The sequence below is a fragment of the Schistocerca serialis genome, chromosome 2 (assembly GCF_023864345.2).
Source record: "Schistocerca serialis cubense isolate TAMUIC-IGC-003099 chromosome 2, iqSchSeri2.2, whole genome shotgun sequence".
Classification (NCBI taxonomy): domain Eukaryota; kingdom Metazoa; phylum Arthropoda; class Insecta; order Orthoptera; family Acrididae; genus Schistocerca; species Schistocerca serialis.
In genome coordinates, this window is record NC_064639.1 from 440635090 (window position 1) to 440658649 (window position 23560).

Sequence of the window (23560 nt, forward strand, 5' to 3'; positions counted from 1 at the left end):
TGAAGCTACTGAATTGACAGATACTTATTCAAAGAAACAAATTATCCCCAGAAAGTCTACTTGCAAACTTCCAAGAACTAGCTTTAAATTTTTGTTCTAGGAGCAGATACAACCCCTTAAGTATCGCTCCCGTATGTGTCGCGAGGATAAAATTAGTTTAATTACATCTCGCACAGAGATGATTAAACAGCCATTCTTCCGGCACTGCATACGTGAATGGAACGGGAAGACGCCCTAACAGCTGGGTCAGTGGGACTGTCATGAACTTCAAAGTGGCTTCGAGTAGGAATTCAGTTGTAGATGTGGACTACATGAACATTGTTTTGGATCACCTGCTTCACCTTCACGCTTGTTTTCCCCGACGGTGATGGCATTTTCCACCAGGATAACTGTCCGTTTCTGTCATAATCGTGTAACAGTGCTTTGAGGAGTGTGACAATGAACTCACGTTGATGTCTTTGCCACCAAATTCGCCTGATCTGATGCTGATGAAGACATCTGGGACTTTACTGTATGAATAATTATGGTTAATAGTAAGGTGTGCGGATTGAGAATGGGCTTGTCATCCCGAAACAGGTGACCACTACGGCTGAATTTTACATCAGTGCAACTGAGACAGATGAAGTAAACAGTTATCCAATTTCCTCGGTACTGAACAGTTGCGGACCTGCCATCCAGTGGCAGCATCGTTCGAATAGGCAAAAAAAACCGTCAGATCGCCGAAGTTACGCAGTATCGGGCTCGGCTGGCACTTGGATGTGTGGCCGTCCAGATCTGCCGAGAGCTATTGGCAAGCGTGGTGCACCCAGTCCTTGCCAGGCCAACCGATGAGCTACTTAGTACAGAAGTAAAGGCTTCGGGGACAATGGCCGAGAGAGCGGTGTGCTGACCACATACCCCTCCATATCCGCATCCAGTGACGCCTATCGGCTAAAGATGGTCCCGGCGGAGGTTCGAGTCCTCCCTCGGGCATGAGTGTGTGTGTGTGTGTGTGTGTGTGTGTGTGTGTGTGTGAGAGAGAGAGAGATTGTGTGTGTTTGTCCTTAGGATAATTTAGGTTAAGTAGTGTTTAAGCTTAGGGACTGATGACCTTAGCAGTTAAGTCCCATGAGATTTCACACACATTTGAACATTTTTTTGTCTAGAGATGAATCGGTGGTCGGTCGGTACCGTTGCGCCTACAAGGCCTTTTCGGACGGAAAAAGTTTATACGTCAGAGATGTCACTCTTCGTACGACTATATTTCTTTGAGATCCTACTATTTCATTTAGTAGTTGTCTCATGTACTCTGTACCTGCTGTTCTGAACTGGGGCTGAAGGATTTCTAACTGAACTATACAGAGATCATAAATTTAAAATATACACAAAAATGACTTGAAATTTAAAGCAATACGAAAAAATTAAGAGCTTCATGTTCAGATTAAAGTTACGTTGTGTAGGAAGCATCATACTCACGATCCACTTTACGTTATATTACGGACAAAACAATCAATAACCCTTTGTAAAGGAGAAAGAGTGGAAGTATAAAAAAAGTGGAGTAGTGTACCCTCTAAATTGATACTCTTTAAAATATTTACAAGTAATGTCCGAGGAAATATTAAGATCTTCGAGTAAGAATGCACGGAAGGTGATCGCATTGTCGATGTACTGGACGACAGTGAATGCGCGAACATGATGCGGGTATGGCGGTGAAAGACACAATTCTTTGGCGAACTCAGAAGACGGAGGCAATAAACATGCTGGTGCTGTCCGAATGCTAGAATGAATGTTTTCACTTCGAACTGTTCGTTGAAAAGACAGTTTACATAGAATTATTTTCCAGCAAATTTTGTGGTAATTAAAGGAAGATAAATGGGAAGCAATTTAAATAATAGTAACCAGGCACAACTAAACTGTGGACGGTTTCACTTACTACATTACGTCTATAACGGCAATATCGAAAGTTAAATTAACTTTTGAGAGACCGTTGAACTGCGTGTAAAGGATGGCCCAGGAGGAATGGTCAATATTTAGGGATATGACAGGAACGTCCATTCGAAATCTAGAGAGCATGAGCTCTAAAATGCGTACCTTAAGAACTATGAGCACTTATTCAGCAGAAGAGATCTGTTTCATAGTAGTAAACTTGAACAAATGTTTGTAGCTCTTTAAGGTATGCACTTTAGAGCCCATGTTGACTTAACAGCTTTCTCTTGTTTGAGTCCTCACTACCATCTCTTAAAATATGGGAAGCAAAGAGCTTGCAGCAGAAGAGATTGGTTTCACAGTATCAAAAATAAGTAGCGCTCATAGATCTCAAGGTATACATCTTAGAGCTCGTGTACACTAGACTTCGAATGGTCGTTCCTGTCATATCCTAGGCCACCATACGTATGTTGCTAGTATTTTACGTATGAGGATTTATAATCTTACCTGATTGAAAGTAAGTAGCGGTTAAGCGGCACTTGTGATTCGCTTCAGAATAGGGACTATTGTCTTTATGTTTTGAATAAATATAAAAACTAGAACACAAGGTGGCTTTCGGTTAACAAGTTTACTTCAGTGGATCAGTTCTGTTACTTATTACGAAACTAAGCAACAATACAAACTTGTGCAGTAAGATTAAACATGGCGGTTTAATTAGTGATTCACTTCAAGAATGCTAAATCTCCCCACTCCAGATGTTGTCTGTGCCTTATTCAAGAGCTCAAATTAAAAGCCTTATAACATTTCTTAGAAAAAACAGGGGGGGGGGGGAGACTGTAAAACAATCAGAGTGTATAGTCTCCTGGTTTTTGTCCACCAGAGTGATCGAGAGGAAAACATAAGAATGGGTTAGATCCTTGATACAGAAGAGGCGGGAATGCAGGCAACATCCAGCCAGAAAGGGATACAGCAGAAAATTCACAGAAGTAATGCTATCTGCAAAGTGGAACATAATGATCCATTCAATTAAAAAATCTACTCGTGTTAATAGTTTAATATGAAAGTAAAAGCTTGTCCTGAAATTGAACTTCTGGATCACAGCACATGTACGGAAATGTGAAAAGAATAACAAAAACCTCGTCTTATTTCGGTATGAGGGCATGAGTGTGCATTCGGAAATTTGCTGCTGCATCAAGGACTTGCTGTAGTGAAACGTTTTCCCTCTAGGATATAAATCAGGTGATTTTTCTCTGACTAATCCGATGTCTTCGTTTAAAGAGTACGACCGACGAGTCAGAGGCTTGACAATTTAAGTCAGGAAATTGGCTGGCAGCAACAAATGCCCATTGCTGCAGATTTCTCATCGTCACCTACTGATTACCTTCTTGAGCTTCTATGAAACGTACTGTGTCGCCGAGTATCATGATCGGCACAAGAGGTCTCGGCCACCGCAGAATACTGCACAGCAAAGCGGTATCACGAGGTGCCAATGAGATGCTAGGAAGAAGCCGTGCCTCCCGCAGTTCCAAGGTGCCACCGCCGCGCCTCTGCCCTGAAACAGCGTCGCCAGAAGCCAGGGGAGGCAGTTCTGTTCGAGACCGGATCCTGCCCACTTCTAGGAAGTTTCTGTCGGAATAACATCGTGGTCCTGCCTACTCACTGTGGCACAGCCCATGTCAGCCGTCGGAGAGTGAAGAGAGTTCCATCTCCTGTGAACTGTGTCTACGCGCCAACGTTATGAGAACTGTGTCAACAAATGTTTGAAACTTGTCTTTTCTAATGACTGCAATGAAGACACAGTACGGGCATTCTGAACTTTTATCTATGCGCCAGTCAGTATAATCGCGGTTCATTAAGTGTCTTCTGAACCGCAAGTGCAGACGTGCAGTTTCATAGTTACAGCCGAGTTTGGCATGCAAAGATAAGTTTTGTTGTAATTAACAAAGTATTACGTCTTCAGAGTGTTCTAATTAAGTCTATTATTTCTAGTCACCTCAGTGTCCGAGAAGTCAGACACAACAAAACGATCATAGGTCCACGTATCAATTGTATTAAATAGTTCATGTCTTGTTCCACCTTGGTTTATATTTTCTTCCAATTTCTTCAAACCTATCATGCTTTTGAGGCGTGAAGCTCCCTTTCTACGAAGACAGGTCAAGGTTCGTCTTGGATGCTATCTCGCTAGATCGACGCCCTTAATCTTGTAATACTGCGGAACTTAATCGCTTTCTGTTTTCGTCCGCTTCTCTTCGGCCTCGTAATCGTCCGATGAAGATGAAGCGACCTCTTCAGTTTCTTTAAACACACCTTCTTCGATGTCCTTGTGGGCAATCAGTGTGTCTTGTTCCACGAGTTGTTTTCCTGCTATCATCTGAAAAATTCTGCGAAATATTTCTTCCCGAATTTCCATATATTCTTCTGTTACTATTAATGCACAGGGTTTCGAAGCGATGAGACTGATTTGGAGAAGGAGCTGTTCACTGTACACAAATGCAGTTTTTTACTTTACTTTTGTAACTTTACTGTAAAGCGATTCGACTTCACAATCATGCACACGCTTTCATGCTGTTGAAGTGCCGGCCACACCAACACAACTACTCGCAAAATCAGACATCTTGGTGCGTTGACATGTCAGTACCTCGAGGGCTAACATACGAATGAAGTATTCTTCGTGTTTGTAACAGCTGTTCTCATTCTTCCTTCACTAACCGAAAGTTACCGGGAAAATTGGTCCATATGATGAGTCGTACCGTACTGTACCTATATTTGGAAAATGGACTCATGGTAGGTTGAATGTACCTGCAGGAATACGGTTATAATGGTAAACTATTTCCAAAATGTTTGAGAAAAACCAGATTTTTCAAGGTCAAGATTATGTTAACAATAAATGATTCCTCAGATATTGATAATTTGCACAATCATAATAATCCTGTTGTTTAGAATTACGTGCGAACGAAGGGAAAAAACAACAGTACTCCCTCATCTAACGAAATCAAACGCTTACTCGGCCGGGTGCAGACTCCTTGGTTGCTGGCGACCACATTTTAATACACTCATGGAAATTGAAATAAGAACACCGTGAATTCATTGTCCCAGGAAGGGGAAACTTTATTGACACATTCCTGGGGTCAGATACATCACATGATCACACTGACAGAACCACAGGCACATAGACACAGGCAACAGAGCATGCACAATGTCGGCACTAGTACAGTGTATATCCACCTTTCGCAGCAATGCAGGCTGCTATTCTCCCATGGAGACGATCGTAGAGATGCTGGATGTAGTCCTGTGGAACGGCTTGCCATGCCATTTCCACCTGGCGCCTCAGCTGGACCAGTGTTCGTGCTGGACGTGCAGACCGCGTGAGACGACGCTTCATCCAGTCCCAAACATGCTCAATGGGGGCCAGATTCGGAGATCTTGCTGGCCAGGGTAGTTGACTTACACCTTCTAGAGCACGTTGGGTGGCACGGGATACATGCGGACGTGCATTGTCCTGTTGGAACAGCAAGTTCCCTTGCCGGTCTAGGAATGGTAGAACGATGGGTTCGATGACGGTTTGGATGTACCGTGCACTATTCAGTGTCCCCTCGACGATCACCAGTGGTGTACGGCCAGTGTAGGAGATCGCTCCCCACACCATGATGCCGGGTGTTGGCCCTGTGTGCCTCGGTCGTATGCAGTCCTGATTGTGGCGCTCAGCTGCACGGCGCCAAACACGCATACGACCATCATTGGCACCAAGGCAGAAGCGACTCTCATCGCTGAAGACGACTCGTCTCCATTCGTCCCTCCATTCACGCCTGTCGCGACACCACTGGAGGCGGGCTGCACGATGTTGGGGCGTGAGCGGAAGACGGCCTAACGGTGTGCGGGACCGTAGCCCAGCTTCATGGAGACGGTTGCGAATGGTCCTCGCCGATACCCCAGGAGCAACAGTGTCCCTAATTTGCTGGGAAGTGGCGGTGCGGTCCCCTACGGCACTGCGTAGGATCCTACGGTCTTGGCGTGCATCCGTGCGTCGCTGCGGTCCGGTCCCAGGTCGACGGGCACGTGCACCTTCCGCCGACCACTGGCGACAACATCGATGTACTGTGGAGACCTCACGCCCCACGTGTTGAGCAATTCGGCGGTACGTCCACCCGGCCTCCCGCATGCCCACTATACGCCCTCGCTCAAAGTCCGTCAACTGCACATACGGTTCACGTCCACGCTGTCGCGGCATGCTACCAGTGTTAAAGACTGCGATGGAGCTCCGTATGCCACGGCAAACTGGCTGACACTGACGGCGGCGGTGCACAAATGCTGCGCAGCTAGCGCCATTCGACGGCCAACACAGCGGTTCCTGGTGTGTCCGCTGTGCCGTGCGTGTGATCATTGCTTGTACAGCCCTCTCGCAGTGTCCGGAGCAAGTATGGTGGGTCTGACACACCGGTGTCAATGTGTTCTTTTTTCCATTTCCAGGAGTGTATATAGCATGCCTAAAACTTTCAAACTCGATTTTCTAGACAACGGTTGAGCGTTGCGACTTCCATTTCACATACTTTGAAGTCCTAGCAATGGTCTACACGCTTTATCAATATGAATCAAATCTGTGAGGGCAACTGGCCGAAGTGGCCGAGCGGCTCTAGGCGCTACAGTCTGGAACCGCGCGACCGCTACGGTCGCAGGTTCGAATCCTACCTCGGGTATGGATGTATGTGATGTCCTTAGGTTAGTTAGGTTTAAGTAGTTCTAAGTTCTAGGGGACTGATGACCTCAGAAGTTAAGTCCCATAGTGCTCAGAGCCATTTGAACCATTTTTTTCTGTGAGGGCAAGTACGCACGGTTCCCTTGTAAGCCATGTGACTGTCCACGAATTTGATGTTCGTCACTTTCTCAGTCCCAACTGTTTAGCGTATTATTATCTGATGGAATGTTTCTTCGTATTCCATAAATCATCGTACAATTATCTCTTTACTTCAAATCGGTAGCCGGCAGCGGTGACCGAGCGGTTCTAGCCGCTCCAGTCCGGAACCACGCGACTGCTACGGTCGCAGGTCGCGGGCATGGATGTGTGTGATGTCCTTAAGTTAGTTAGGTGTAAGTAGTTCTAAGTTCTAGGGGACTGATGACCTCAGATGTTAAGTCCCATAGTGCTCAGAGCCATCTGAACCATCTTCAAACCGGTGAAAATATTTCGGGTCGAAGAACCCACGAAATTAGTTACGAATTACTTTTCTTCCGGGACGTTACCACAGTCGCATAAGATTTCCGAAATGATAACATTTCCGACGTCGATCATCATTCACCTATTGGATAATTTCGTAATTTTATGTTTGCGTATTGTACACTAGTGGCTAGACAGCTTGTTGATATGTCATGGACGACAGCTACCACTTTACAATGACGTGATAGCCGAAACTGGCCAATAAGTAAAATAAACAAAAGTTACCGTCGATGAAATGCTGTCATTTTAGCTAAAAAAGTTCTATATGATCGAGCAGGTCACCTGCTAAAGTTCCCTGCAAACCTACGTAACGGCATGAATGAATACTATCGACCCAGAACCTAATGCAAATACACCTCTGTCAAAATTTAAAAGAATTCTTGAGGTTGTCAAAGCCTGCGAATAAACGTAGATTTAACCGTGGGAAGTGAACGAGAGTGTGCCGTCACGTATCTAACTAGAAGTTAACAATGACATAATGAGTTGTTGAGGAGCTCAAGGAGAATAGAGAAACATATTGATTTTAATGTACTATACTGCCCTTGGACCGTTTAGAGTACAAAGTGAAAAAAACGGTAAGAAATATATATTGTCTGACAGTAGGCTACTGCAAGTGGCTTAAAAACTGTATCGTTATGAGTGAAGGACTGTATAACACTCATTGGAGCAACGTAGACATCCGTGTGCTACTTAGAAGAAACAAGTACTTGAACTGTCGAAAGAAATGGATACGTAACCAAGTAGTCAGGAGTGAAAAAAAAACACAGTTCTGCTTGCATTAGAGAGTAACGAAAACTGGTTCTGACGAGGAAATAAAAGTTTTCTCATCTTGCGTTGAGTTAAACATGTTTTCAAATGTCATTAGCATACAAAGTGATTCGTCGACGTTGCAAGAGATGAGATTAAGTTACGTACTCTGAAGGGTACCTGCTCAGTAACTAGTCACTAGTTGGCTGTTCACTTAGATCTGAAATATAGTTCAGCAGGCCACAAATGTTTTGTCAGCGTTTTGGAAGTTAATAAAAAATCTTCATCTGCTTCTCTACTTCCACTGTCTGTGGAAGGCATCTGTTCAAAGCGCGTTCTTCCCTCTGCCGTAAATGCGGATGAAGGGAATTCATTTGTTTATTACTGGTCATTTCTGTTCGGTCCGCGCTCGACAGTGCACGTTAGAATTATGTTCGGAAAAGCCGCGCCAAAAAAGCGATTTTTCAGGGGGTCATATCTCGGGTTCTGTTGATCACAGATATAGGGTGTCAAGTGTTTTGGACAGCCCTTGGCCTAGCAACAATCTGTATAGCTATCGATAGAAAGGGCACACTGTAGCTCTCCAACAGTATAGATTCAAAATTTTGTCTTTTCACACTACCTCCAAACCAAGAAAATTGAGTAAATCGTCTGGATCTTTTGCATTTGGTGTGGTCAAGGTTGAGCCTTTGATGGATTAGAAAAGCACCAGTTGTTCCTAGGTGGATACTGAAAAACAATGAAAAACTACTATTTTTTCGTACCAAAACTACCACCTTTAGAGACGGCCATTTCTATTATTCCAATTCACGGCAGATCGTCTAAATATTTACATGCTCTTAAGATGGTCTTCTCTGGGGACCTTGGAACTTCTGCGGTATCGTTATCCGTTACCGACATCCAGAGGTTCAAAGTTACCGTACTTACGCATGTTAAATATGAACGTAATACCCGGTCTGAGGCGTAAATGTAGTTTTAACTGACGCAGTGAACACATGGCAAGAGTTCTGGGGTCATCGCATGTGTTCTGAGGTCGCCAAACTATGTTTACAGTCCAGAATGAGATTTTCACTCTGCAGCGGAGTGTGCTCTGATACGAAACTTCCTGGCAGATTAAAACTGTGTGTCGGACCGAGACTCGAACTCGGGACCTTTATGTTTCCAGTCGTCATTCTTTCATCAATAAAGAATTTGATGCACTGTCTCTACATTATGTCATATCAAATTCTTTGTACTTGCAAGTCAAACACAGCATTTTTTGTATACTGTAAAGTAAAAAGGCAATCAAAGAAGTTGGAAATAAAAATATAGGTACAAAGAGCGTAACTGCGAAGAAACCGTGGGTAACAGAATAAATACTTCAGTTGATCAATGAAAGAAGGAAGTACAAAAATGTTCAGGGTAATTTAGAAACACAGAAACACAAGTCACTAAGGAATGAAGTAAAGAGGAAGTGCAGGGAAGCTAAGGCGAAATGGCTGCATGAAAAATGAGAAGGAATCGAAAAACAAATGATTGCAGGAAGGGCTGACTCAGCATGCAGAAAAATCAAAAAAATCTTTCGTGAAGTTAAAAGCAAGGGTAGTAACATTAAGAGTGCAATGGGAATTCCACTGTTAAATGTGCAGAGGAGAGAGCGAATAGCTGGAAAGAGTACATTGAAGACCTCCGAGGCAGAAGACTTGCCTGATGACGTGATAGAAGAGAAAACAGCAGTCGATATTAGAAGAGATACGGGATCCATTACTAGAATCGGAACTTAGAAGAGCTTTGGAAGACTCAAGATCGAATGAGGCAGTAGAGGTAGATAATATTCCACTGGAGTTTCTAAAATCATTGGGGAAGGTGGCAACATAACTTCTATTCATGTTGGTGTGTAGAATGTATGAGTCTGGCGATATACCATCTGACTTTCGGAAAAAACATCATCCATATAATTACAAAGACTGCAACAGCCGCCAAGTGCGAGTATTATCGTACAGTCACCTTAACAGCTCATGCATCCAAGATGCTGACGAGAATAATATACAGAAGAATGAAAAAGAAAATTGAGAATGTGTTAGATGGTGATCAGTTTGGCTTTAAGAAAAGCACCAGAGAGGCAGTTCTGTCGTTTCTGTTGATAATGGCAGCAAGACTAAAGAAAAGTGAAAAGAAAGTTCGTAGGGTTTGTCATCCCGGAGAAACCGTTCGACAACATCTTAGAAACTCTCAGAAAGATAGGGGTAAGCTGTAAGGAAAGACGGGTAATATCCCATATGTACAAGAGCCAAGAGCGAATGATAATGGTGGAAGATCAGGGATGAAGTGCTCGGATTAAAAAAGGCATAAGATAGGGATGTACTTTTCGCATCTTCTGTTCTATGTATGCATCAAAGAAGCAACGTCTGAAATAAAAGAAAAATTCAAGAGCGTAACTAAAATTCAGGGTGAAAGGATATCAATGATAAGATTCGCATTGGAGATCACGAAGTGAATGAAGCTAAGGAATTATGCTACCTAGGCAGGAAAATAACCATGACGGACGGAGCAAGTGGGACTAATATATAGACTAGCGCTGCAAATGTGGCATTCCTGGCCAAGAGAAGTGTACTAGTATCATATATAAGACTTAATTTGTGAAAGAAGTTTCTAAAAACGTATGTCTGGAGCAAATCATTGTATAGTAGTGAAACATGGACTGTGGGAAAACCAGAACAGAAGAGAATAGAAGCATTTGAGATTTGGTGTTACAAAAGAATGTTGAAAATTATGTGGACTGATAAGGTAAGGAATGAGCAGGTTCTCCAGAGAATAGGCGAGGAAAGGAATATACGGAACATTCTGATAAGAGAAAGGGACAGAATGGTTGGACATCCGTTAAGAAATCAGAGAATAACACCCATGGTGCTAAGGGAGCTACAGAGGGTGAAAAATGTAGAGGAAGACATTCAGAAAATAACTGACAGCGTAGGTTTCAAGAGCTACTCTGAGATGAAGAGGGGTTGGCACAGGAGGGGAATTCGTGGGTGACCGCAACAAACCAGTCAGAAGACTAATGACTCAAAAAGAAAAGGGGGTGTACCCTAAGAATTTTGTGCATTTTTATGTAAAGTAGTTGGATGAAAGATGATAAACTGTCAAAACTTTACTGACCTACAAAATTTGTTTTTATAAATGAAGCACACCCTTCTGTAGCAGAGAAAAGAAGGGGACCAACTGGAACGTACTCCTGTCGAAGCACAAAAAAGGTGTATACACTCCTCCTTAAAAGACTCTGACAGAAAAGTGAGGCACCAACTGCCTCAGTTCTCATTCCGCCGTCTTCACGAAAAATTTTGGCATGCAAACATATTCGTGCTTTTTTGTGCTGAAAGGGAGTAGCAGAGTGAAAATGATGACGGAAGATAGAGGAGACAGTGACAGTGGGAGAGAAAGTGAGAGGAGACGGCGATGGTGGTAGAGAGACACTGACAGTAAAAGAGAAAAAGACGTGGAGGGAAACAACAGCAGTTGGAGCAAAAGAGAGAGGAGACAGCGAAAATGATAAAGAGATATGAGTGGAGGTCATACATAAGATTGACGGTGGGGGGTCTGGTTCCCCCAGATCGGCGAACTTTAACACTAAAGAGTTTGCCCACTTTCCACCATCACCTTTACACACGTGTTACAGTTTTACTGGTCTAGTAGTCAAAACCTTGAGAAAACTATCTCCAAGGACACGTATAGAGAGGAGAGAAAGTGACCGAAGAGAAAGACAGCTGACTGTAATCTAGAAAGAAAGAGACAGTGGCAATGGGTGAGAAAAAGAATTGGGCAAAGGAAGTGGCAGTGAGACAGAGAGACAATGAAAGTGATAGAGGAGCAGCAGTAGTAAGGAAGAGCGAGAGAAAAGGATGAAGACAGTGACAGTGGTAGAGATAGACAGGAGAAGGTGGCAGTGTGAGAAGGAGACTGTGGGAGAGAGACATACATATGAAGTGACAGTGAGAGAGAGAGATGCTAAGTATGACGGCTCGTCTAATAGAGTACGAATATGTTCACATTCCAAAATTTTTGGTGAGGAACATGGAATTGGTGTTAAGGCAATAGGTTCCCCACGTCTCTGCCAGAATCTTTTTCAGAGGACCTTATCCGCCTTGTGCTCCAGGAGCATTTTTCAGCTGGTCATTAATGTACTTCATTTTTATGTTACAGTGGGCTTACTACACGTATCTTTTATAATGCTCTCAGGAACTATAAGACAGTGATCAAAACCGAATGTCTGTACGCAAGTGAATGGCTCAGAATGAAAGGAGAGGCTGGGCTGAGGGAAGCTGTGAGAATTCAGCGCAAGATCCTTCTCAACCTAATGGGTTCTATGATAACAGGCGAACAGTATAGACTTCGAGGAAGAGAAGAGTTATACAGGGACAAAGAGCGTCTTACGAGGTCAGTAAGAAAACGATGACCGAAGTTGTATGGGCATCAGTTCAGGATAGATTCCACCTGACTAGTGAAGCAGATTTGTAATGCACTGGGCAACAAACCTAAAGTCTCGGATAAAAGGTTCAAGGGAGTAAGTGTAGCTCAGGAGCATTGAAGTGAATCAAGAGACAACTCTCCGATCAAAGTAAAGATAGGTAATCAACAATTTTAAGGTCTTCCGCGAAGAGCAAAAGCAGTACAGCGACTAGACAGAAGAGAGACGGCCAGACAAACAATAAAACGCTCTTGGGTTGCAAAAAAGGATTCCAAAAACGACTTGATGTGACACTGACGTGACATGACCATTTGACGTGGTCTCCAATAGCCCCGAATGAAATACCTAAACACCGACCGGACAGGTCTCGCAAGACCCAACGGATATGTCGATATGGAGAGGCATGTGGTCAGCACACCTCTCTCCCGACCGTTGTCAGTTTTCGTGACCGGAGCCGCTACTTCTCAGTCAAGTAGCTCCTCAGCTTGCCTCGCAAGGTCTCAGTGTATCCCGCTTGCCAACAGCGCACGGTAGGTCACGGACAGTCACCCATCGAAGTGGCAGTAAAGCCCGACAGCGCTTAAATCTGGTGATTTGACGGGAATGGGTGTTGTCACTACGACACCACCGTTGGCAAAGGCCCTAAACGAGTGTTCAAGAAATTCTACCTTTTAATTTACATACGTTTCTGTAACCGATATAATATGTTATACTTAAAATCCAGTCAGTAATTATACTAATAATAGAACTTATGCGGGGTAGCCACACGGTCTCGGGCGCCTTGTTACGGTTCGCGCGGCAGCCCCCGTCAGAGGTTCGGGTCCTCCCTCGGGCATGGGTGTGTGTGTTGTTCTTAGCGTAAGTTGTTTAAGTAGTGTTAGGCCTAGGGACCGATCACCTCGGCACTTTGGTCTCATAGTACCTTTACACAGATTTTCTCAAAAATTATTCCCTTTAAGAGCTCCATCGGGATTCCACTGTTCAGATGTATTATCTCACTAGCTTCGCGCACGTTGTATTGCTCGCGTTTCTTTTTCTGAACTAGTACTAGTTTTATGCACTGTGAACTACATGTAGGCACCTAAGAGCTCTTATTGTATTAATGGATTCAGTATTGCATTACTCATTGCTCCTGCATATACACTCCTGGAAATGGAAAAAAGAACACATTGACACCGGTGTGTCAGACCCACCATACTTGCTCCGGACACTGCGAGAGGGCTGTACAAGCAATGATCACACGCACGGCATAGCGGACACACCAGGAACCGCGGTGTTGGTCGTCGAATGGCGCTAGCTGCGCAGCATTTGTGCACCGCCGCCGTCAGTGTCAGCCAGTTTGCCGTGGCATACGGAGCTCCATCGCAGTCTTTAACACTGGTAGCATGCCGCGACAGCGTGGACGTGAACCGTATGTGCAGTTGACGGACTTTGAGCGAGGGCGTATAGTGGGCATGCGGGAGGCCGGGTGGACGTACCGCCGAATTGCTCAACACGTGGGGCGTGAGGTCTCCACAGTACATCGATGTTGTCGCCAGTGGTCGGCGGAAGGTGCACGTGCCCGTCGACCTGGGACCGGACCGCAGCGACGCACGGATGCACGCCAAGACCGTAGGATCCTACGCAGTGCCGTAGGGGACCGCACCGCCACTTCCCAGCAAATTAGGGACATTGTTGCTCCTGGGGTATCGGCGAGGACCATTCGCAACCGTCTCCATGAAGCTGGGCTACGGTCCCGCACACCGTTAGGCCGTCTTCCGCTCACGCCCCAACATCGTGCAGCCCGCCTCCAGTGGTGTCGCGACAGGCGTGAATGGAGGGACGAATGGAGACATGTCGTCTTCAGCGATGAGAGTCGCTTCTGCCTTGGTGCCAATGATGGTCGTATGCGTTTTTGGCGCCGTGCAGGTGAGCGCCACAATCACGACTGCATACGACCGAGGCACACAGGGCCAACACCCGGCATCATGGTGTGGGGAGCGATCTCCTACACTGGCCGTACACCACTGGTGATCGTCGAGGGGACACTGAATAGTGCACAGTACATCCAAACCGTCATCGAACCCATCGTTCTACCATTCCTAGACCGGCAAGGGAACTTGCTGTTCCAACAGGACAATGCACGTCCGCATGTATCCCGTGCCACCCAACGTGCTCTAGAAGGTGTAAGTCAACTACCCTGGCCAGCAAGATCTCCAGATCTGTCCCCCATTGAGCATGTTTGGGACTGGATGAAGCGTCGTCTCACGCGGTCTGCACGTCCAGCACGAACGCTGGTCCAACTGAGGCGCCAGGTGGAAATGGCATGGCAAGCCATTCCACAGGACTACATCCAGCATCTCTACGATCGTCTCCATGGGAGAATAGCAGCCTGCATTGCTGCGAAAGGTGGATATACACTGTACTAGTGCCGACATTGTGCATGCTCTGTTGCCTGTGTCTATGTGCCTGTGGTTCTGTCAGTGTGATCATGTGATGTATCTGACCCCAGGAATGTGTCAATAAAGTTTCTCCTTCCTGGGACAATGAATTCACGGTGTTCTTATTTCAATTTCCAGGAGTGTATATTTTAGGACCATGGTAGTTTGCTGTATGCACTTTATTATTGACACTCGCAAATAATGCGATAGGCATAACCTTCTGAAGAAGGGCACTAAGTGCCCAAAACCGGCAAAGAAATTAAATTTCATTTCTGCATCTGGCTGATTATTATTTCATTATATACGACTACAGTTTCTGAAAGTGGATAAAATAGTAAACTGAGGTTTTTGTTAATCCTGCATTTTGAGTTCTTATTGTGATATTTCCATAGAAACTTCCATCGACTAACACATATTTTTCTTTTTATTCCTGACTGAGAAACCGAACACCAGTTTTCACAGATTTAGCTTTAAAAATCTTTTAATATAAGGAAATATTTTATAGGAGTCCAGACCCAGACCTCTACGGTTATCAGGGTGGAACCAAGCAGGGTGTGGTGGGGAGAATCTGTTTACACTCGAGAGTGTCAAGGAAGCATTATTCGCAACAAAACATTTATTAATCAGAAGTACAGGAGTGTCCTCTTAAGCCGCTGGCAGACCCAGTCAGCAGCAACGAGCACACATCGCCAGCAGTTCTGCTGCATCACGGAAGGCTCGTGTGGTGGTCGTCACATGACGGCTCGGTCGCTTGTCCCCACGTGCCGGTAGCCTCGGTGCTCGCTCGGCAGCGTTGGACAGCAGCATCTGTGGGCTGATGTCTGAAGCGCTCTCGTTGGACAAGTGCGCCCAGGAGACTCGCCCGCCTGAAGTGCTCACTGTCATGTAGAATCCGACCCGTGGCCTCCAATTGGGAGCCAGAGGCCGGCAGCATCAGTGACGGCTGCAGGAACGGGGCGAGCAGCTAAAGCGGCTCCCCGGCAGCGGCGGACGATGTACAGCTTCCTGACTCCACCGGTCAAGCCCCTAGTAGGCCAGCAGAGTGACAAGTCTCTGCTACCCATCGATGATGACTTAGAAGTTGGCGCTGCAGCTTGCCGTGACAGAGTCCCTCTAGCGGAACTTGATACTCCATAGATGATTGTAGACGCTTAGATGAGCAGGGGGTGAACTGACATAGCGTCCCTTGTTCCGCGGGACTCCTGCAACCAAGAGGGAGATTAATAAAGGCGTAGTATTTATAATGGTACTTTCCGTGCGCTCTGCTTCAGCGGGGGTTGCAGTGACATCACATTTTCTCGTGTGGTCAGCTCTCCTAGTAGCTTCAGACTTTCGTAGCTTCGTCCTTCAGACGCCCTTTTCTGCTGAATCAGTGGCTGCACCATTACCGTTGCGTTATAACTGGGCTTTCTTGTGTAACTCTGCTCTTTCACCAGTGTGACAGTGTTTTTGTGTTGCCACAATGTCACTGTGCTTCACATGTGGAGTAGGGCGCTCGATCAGTCTCGCATGCCGCAATCGCTTCCGAGTTCATCCCTTCCTGCTCAGCATCTCCTCCTAGCTGCCAGTTTGCTGGTCACTGACTCAGGCGTCTTGACTTATGGAGTCGCCAGAGAAGGATTTTAACAAATTTTGAGTGTGAGCTTGCTATACTATTCCGTGGTGCAACATCTGCTCCTCCCTTCAAAACATTCGGTTCGAATTTTTCAGCTTTGATTATCTCCGCTGCAATCTCATCGTCTAAATTTAACAGTAAAATTTATACACGGCTCAATTTAATTATCCTTCTATACTCACGAAATGGAATCACATGATTTCTTGGCTTCTCCTTTACTTCCGAAGCATTATACTCTGTATCAAGCTCATCGAGTTAAGCGCCTTGATCCTTATCGACGCTATTCCTTACTTCCTATTACAAATTTCATAAAATTACGAGTTTATCTAATAGTTTACACGTAATCTCTTACTAGTCCTAGATTTGTTTAAAAATCAATCGATGTGTGTTTGGTGCACAGGGAAACATGACTGATGTACTGGCTTTCGTTTGAAGCAGAAGTAGATACACAAATCACAATCAAAACCACTACAGCACTGGACGATGTTACGCTGATAGCTGTGATACCGTGACGTTGCCTTTAGCGATACTCCTGTACGTGCCGGAGCATTTGCTCTGCTGTAAATCTCCCTTTCTGTGTTGCTACTGGTTCATCGAGTGAGCGTAGGATTTCTGAGTTTTGGATATTATTCAAGAATGTTAAGTTTTGGATAGGGAACACCTCTAGCGGCTTCTAGGGCCAGTACAACACAGACTATGTCCACTTAAGTGTGGTTGTATCAGTAGCCGTAGATGGTAGACGAAGTATCGTGCCTGCTGTGTCATAAGCTATATCATTTAAGATGATTTCGCCGTTCCGTAACTCCATTCTAGCTATCCCCCTTGGTTTTCCGTGTTCATAACAATTTGTAATTACAATATTCTCGCGAACTGAGTAGACCCATTGTGTGTCCACTCTCTGGAAAAGTGGACGAGACGTTAAAACGTCCCTTTGACGTTCAATCACTTCAGGTTGTCCCAAGAATAACAACGCGTCGTATGCCAATTCTCCAGTCTGTATCATCGTACTCGGAGGGGTCTTAAACTCTCCCTATGACATCCCTGTAAGTCTTCCAACGACACCATTGAGTAGTTATCCCTTTGCCTCGGAAATATTAGTACTCTGTTTGTACCTATACCCGTTTGCCACTTCATTCCTTCAAGACCCTCATTCCGTTTTGCCATCTGAGAAAAAGGAACGCTTATCACTTATCCTCCGTCCGGCGAAAGGCGAGGCTAAACGGAAAAGAATATAGAACCTCACGTGCAAAAGTGGCTGGCTCTGAGCACTATGGGACTCAACATCTAAGGTCATCAGTCCCCTAGAACTTAGAACTACTTAAACCTAAGTAACCTAAGGACATCACACACATCCACGCCCGAGGCAGGATTCGAACCTGCGACCGTAGCAGTCGCGCGGTTCCGGAGTGAAGCGCCTACAAACGCTCAGCCACCGCGGCCGGCACATGCAAAAGTATTATTGTTTCTATCCCATAACATTTGATGCGAACAAAGAGAAAGTAAACAAGCACCGAAAACATACTATGAACAGAATAACAAAAATCGTAACACTCCCCAGGTAACATAGATAAAAAGAATCATAGTAAAATATAGTCAAACGATAATCTCAAATCCTATCTATCGATGTGATCAAAGTGCATAAGGCATATCGGACGTATTTCATTCACAAGTCTTCTGTTCGTTTTCCGCTTCCCTATATTTCTTATTCCGCACTGCGGACAGTGACTGTACATGTACACAGCATCCAGCTCTCCCTTAATGGCTTAATTCATCTAACATGAATAATCGATATTTTTGTTCACATCTGTATGTTAAAGTTGATGGGTGTAGACTGTTTGGTCTGCACAGGATTCTTTTATTTTTCTTTAATAGAATGTTTATGTCTTTCACAAATTGCAGTATCATCTAAACCTAATTAAGTCCATAGAAGCATGGTCCTGTCCAAATTTATTTCTCACCAAAAACCAGTTCTGGTAGCTAGAGCTGGAGGTCTTAGTTAATCCCACCTTTTTTCTTGTGGTGATACTTCCATAGAAACTGTCATCCCCAGACTCATATTTACTTAGAAGCCAAATACAGATTTTCATAGATTTAGCTTTAAAATGTTTTAATGTAACAAAATATTTTCATAAAAATTATCGTCCCCTATTTCACCCCCCTTAGGTGTTGAATTTCCAAGAGACAGTGAAACACGTATTTTTTTCACCATCTGAGAAACCAAATACAAATTTTTAGAGATTTAGTTTCAAAAATTCTTTCACAATGAGATATTTCCATAGCAACTTCCATCCCCTATTATACGCCCTTAGGAGCTGAATTTCCAAAAACACTGAAACACAATTTTTTTCCAACCGAGAAGCCAAATAGAAATTTTGTTAGATTCACTTTTCAGAATGCTTTCATAATAAAATATTTTAATAAACATTTTCATCTCCTATTTCACCTCAATAGGGGTTGAATTTCCAAAAACATTGAAACATGTTTTTTTTAATTTCCGACCAATCAGTCAAATACCAATTTTCATTGATCTAGCTTTAAAAATTATTTGGTAGTTCTATAACAGTGTTTTATTTTCAAAAAATTTCACTGGTAAAACTCCACTGAGATACTGTTTGGTTCAGGTGTTTGTAAGATAGTGTCTTCGACCTCCTCTTCATCGATTTCCACAGTTAAGGTACTTTTTCCCGGCGTCCGAGTCTTCCACGAAAGTTGCTTGTTAACTTCTGCTGAGCACCTTCGTCGATGCGCTGAGTGCTCCTCAGTGCTGTGAGTTGGTTAAACGTGGTTGTCCTAAATTCGCTTTTTTCGTGAGCAATGTCCCATCGCTTAGCTTAAATTCAGTGAATATTTTCGCATTTGTTCTTTTTCTCCCTCATATCAGAATGTTTGTTACCTTTCAGTGCTATTTTGTTTCAATTTTTGTCTTCGCAAAGTCCCCTATTAGTCATTCGTCTGAATGGTGCAGGTGTCTGAGGCACTGGAAACAGAATTCCATCGCCTTCCTCTGCCAGAAACTTTTGATTCCACAGAGACAAGAGCATTTTTCTCATATTTGCATATTTTAACCACGTTTCTATTACCGAATTGCGTGTTTTCACGTTAGCTCCAAATCTGCTAGAAACTTCGTTTGCAGATGTGTGACTTTTAGTTTCCACAATCCTTTTGATCGGTGTACTTCTTGTTTCTCCATATTTATTGTGATTATGTATGCAACGTGTTCGGAAAAAAGATGGGTAACGATACCGGTTGTAAAAGATAGGTAAGGCAGAGCTCCGAGTTGTGGCCCTAGACGTGTCAATCGGGACCGAACGACCGCCGTGTCACCCTCTACCAATGACATCATCCGATTTCTTGACCTTGGAACCGCTACTAATCAGTCGAGTAGCTCCCCATTTGGCCTCACGAGGATGAATGCACCCCGCACCAGTCATCAAAGAAAAATCCCTGGCAGCGTCGGGAACTGAATACGGGTTCCTCGCATTGCACTTACCGCACTGATAACACAGCTACGGAGGCGGACTATACTGACTGGAAAACTCAGTTTTTTCAATTATCTAAGATGTAGATTCGGTGCAGCCGTCTGACCGATTGGTTACGTGCGTGAATCCAGGTCGTGTGCCATACTTCAGTTCCCAGGTATCTCTTACCGTATTTCTCGGATTAGACGTTAATTCTGTGCATTTAATAAGTTTAGGTGTTTACTCCCTAGCGAAGAGCACGCAGTTAAAGGCTCCTGCGAAGATAATAGTTTCTTGAAGTTTTCCGAAAGGAAAACTTCAAGAACTCCACTTTCCCTTGCTTATTAGTACTTCCGCACGGTACAGAGTCATTGATTATTCCGGTATTGTTGAAGGTACCGTCGATTCCTGTACTGTTTGGGAGCCGTTCTATTTCTTTTAATGATATTCCTTCTCTTTTGAGAATGGCTGTTCTCCTGTCCGTCACATTTCCAGGATTAATCATGGCATTGTTTCCCCTTAATTTTTCTAATAGGATAAATGTTACTTCCTGCAGCAAGACTACGTCAGTTTCTGCGGAGTATAAGATATCTTGTAGTTTACTTAAGTGTAGAGCTGAATATCCTTTATTGGTGTTCACTGTCGCAATTATATACGCTTGTTATGAGTTCATGTTCTGCTCCTCTGAATGCTGTTAATATTCGTCATGGTAGAAACGGTTTGGACCTCCCTTGCTGATTTCTGTTTCAGTGAAGTGTTGTCCTCTATTCTCATCTCGGATATACGTTGGTTAAGTAATACTTCCTGCTGTTTCGGCTGCTCTCTACCTTGAAGACGATATTTTAGGGTATTCCTTTGTTGCTGCCGTTTTCTCAGAAGATGTATACGCAGTGTGAAGGTCGGGACCGAGGTTTTTACATTCCTTGAACTCTCTGCCGGTTGGACTTGCGGTGGAGGAACTTTCTTCACACTAAACAGCGTTAGCTGCACTCGTTTTCATGCTCTCGTTATCAGACGTTTGCTCAATCTGTTTGTTACCTACTCTTGCAGCTTTGTCACGTACGAGTTCAGCCATCTGCTCAGTGCCATGTGGTCTGTATGTCTGTATGCTGCTTCTTTTTCTTTTTCTTTGGAGAAAACTTCTTGACATATTTTCAGACTTACTTTAGACAAGGTTTGGTTGCTGGCTCTGTTGTGATCTTCATCGGAGACAGTGTCGGATTCTTCCTTCTTCACCGCACCCTGTTGCTCTTGCGTAGCTATATTCGTTTCTATGTCATGCTTCTCAGGCAGTGCTGTCTTTGTGGGATGACTACTTTCTATAAGCAGATTCTTATCAAAGACCAGTTCGTTTTCGTTCACAACTGAAATCCCAGTGCCGGAATAGTGACAGCTTGCTTCTGCATAAGTTAACGGCGGTGCGGCAGTGTTGATATCATGGGGTGTGTTACACTTTCACCAACTGGAAGCTGAGCCAATCGGTACTGAACTCACTGTGCGCGGACGTGGCCGATTGCACCATACACAGTGCAGGCACGTGGCTGCCCGTCATATGTGACGACTGCACCGTAACCACTTACATAAACATACCACTGGATATGTTTCAGCAAGTCTACTTTTGGCTGTCTGGCCCCATTTAAAACTAGAAATTTGCAGGCAGCTTTCCCTGAAATTGCCTATCATGTTCCCACACAGGGAATTTATTTTTGGTACTCAGCGTTTATTTCGAAAGAAAGTCAGAAGATTCTGATAGTTCGGAGACCAAGTCCTGCAGAGCCCACGGTAACTTTACTTATGTTTCCATTGCCAAGTTTGAATTTCATCAACCTCCAAAAAAAATAAATTATTTTCTTACAGAGCTCGGTACTGTTTAGCTTTACGTAGCCAGCACAATTCAAAACTTAAGTAAGAGCGCCTAAAGGTAAAAAAATGGAAATGAGCGTATGCCGTCAATGGCCGGGAGTTCCCAGTCGGGAAGTTCGGCCGGCAAGTGCAGGTCTTATTGAGTGCGACGCCACATTGGGCAACCTGCGCGTCGATAATGGAGATGAAATGATGATGAGGACGACACAACATCCAGTCCCTGAGGAAAGAAAATCTCCCTCCCCAGCTGAGAAGCGCCTAAACGTAATTTTCATCGATTCCTCAAGCATGGATTCAAATGTGAAGAAATTCATTATCTTTAAGTTTCAGTCAAACATGAATTTGAAAGTATCTTTTCGTGTTGATGGTGACATTACAACATTCTATATCAATAACTTCTTTGAGTCCTTGCCTTCTACAACAGCAAGGCACTTTACTTACCCAGCATAGCTTTGTTTACAGCAGACAGCATAGAGAAACGGCCCTTCCGCACACAACCGCTCCCACATGCAGAGTACTCCTAGATCATATGCGAACTGCAATGAAATGCAATGCATTCTTGAAAGAAGTATGGATGGAAAAGGCACAGCCTGGGATCCTTCCAGGCAAAATTAACAGAGAATATCCTAGGGAAATCGTCAAATTTCTTCAGAGTTTCATTGTGCGAGTGTTCCAGCATTCCATTAATGCCACACACAGTAAGTAGTAGAAATTTGGATGTAGCTGTATTTACAGAAGCCGAGAGAGAGCTGTGTCTGTACAATAAAGGATGGAAATTGCATTCCGATATAATAATGACCATGTTGAGAAATAGTATATAAAATACATTTTTAGGATGGGAAATACTGTACCGATAACGTTGAAATGTGGCTAGTCCTTTGGGGTCGCCTTTCTTTTACTCTAATTATTCAGTTCATAGAGTCTTATCTAATGTGGGTAAATGTATCGTGCTCTGATAACACTGTGATTGATGTGATGTTTATTAAAGAGGGTTGATAGTGGTTGAGTACTAAGTTCATTAGTAGCTTATTACGTAGAGTAATTTGTCGTGACGGGACTGCGTTTATGTTTTAGTGGACCGTTACGGCTGCAGCTAGGCTAATAAAAGCTTGCTGCGCACAAAAAAGTGGTTCAAATGGCTCTGAGCTCTATGGGACTTAACATCTGGTGCCATCACTCCCCTAGAACTTAGAACTACTTAAACCTAACTAACCTAAGGACATCACACACATCCATGCCCGAGGCGTGATTCGAATCTGCGACCGTAGCGGTCGCGCGGTTCCACGCTGAAGCGCCTAGAACCGCTCGGCCACACCGGCTGGCCTCGCTGCACACAGATGGCGAAAATGTCGCAGAGACTCGACACTGAATTTTTACAATTTCTGTAACCAAGTCGCCACTGCCCAGCAACTTGATGATTGTTCTTGGCCGGGCAAAGAGGACTCTTCTGAATCTCCATATATCCACCTACTGTTTCCTGTGAACTTGCTGTTAGGATCGCGAAAAAACATTTCGCACAGTGACTGAAGTGGGCCGGCAAGACAGGACACCCGTCACAATGTCACCATCGTCGCCACGAGAGTTATGTACGGTGCTTTTCTTAAAAAAAAAAAAAAAAAGTCACGCAGGCACCTTCACCAGGCTGCTACCCGGGCGCATGGAAAACAGTTTCTTGCTGGGGACGCCGACTATGATGTCAGAGGACGTGTCAGTTGCCGCCTGCGTACAGCCGTAGGACTGGAGGAGGAAATTTTCCCGTCATCTAGAGGGAAGCTGTACAGAAAATTGAGAATTTTGTGATCAGCGAAGTGACGCATTATTATTTTTGATCGTTTTTGCTTCTTGAGAGTACTCCAGATGGAGTACTTTTGGAAAATCAGAGTGAAGAGACGGAGAGAA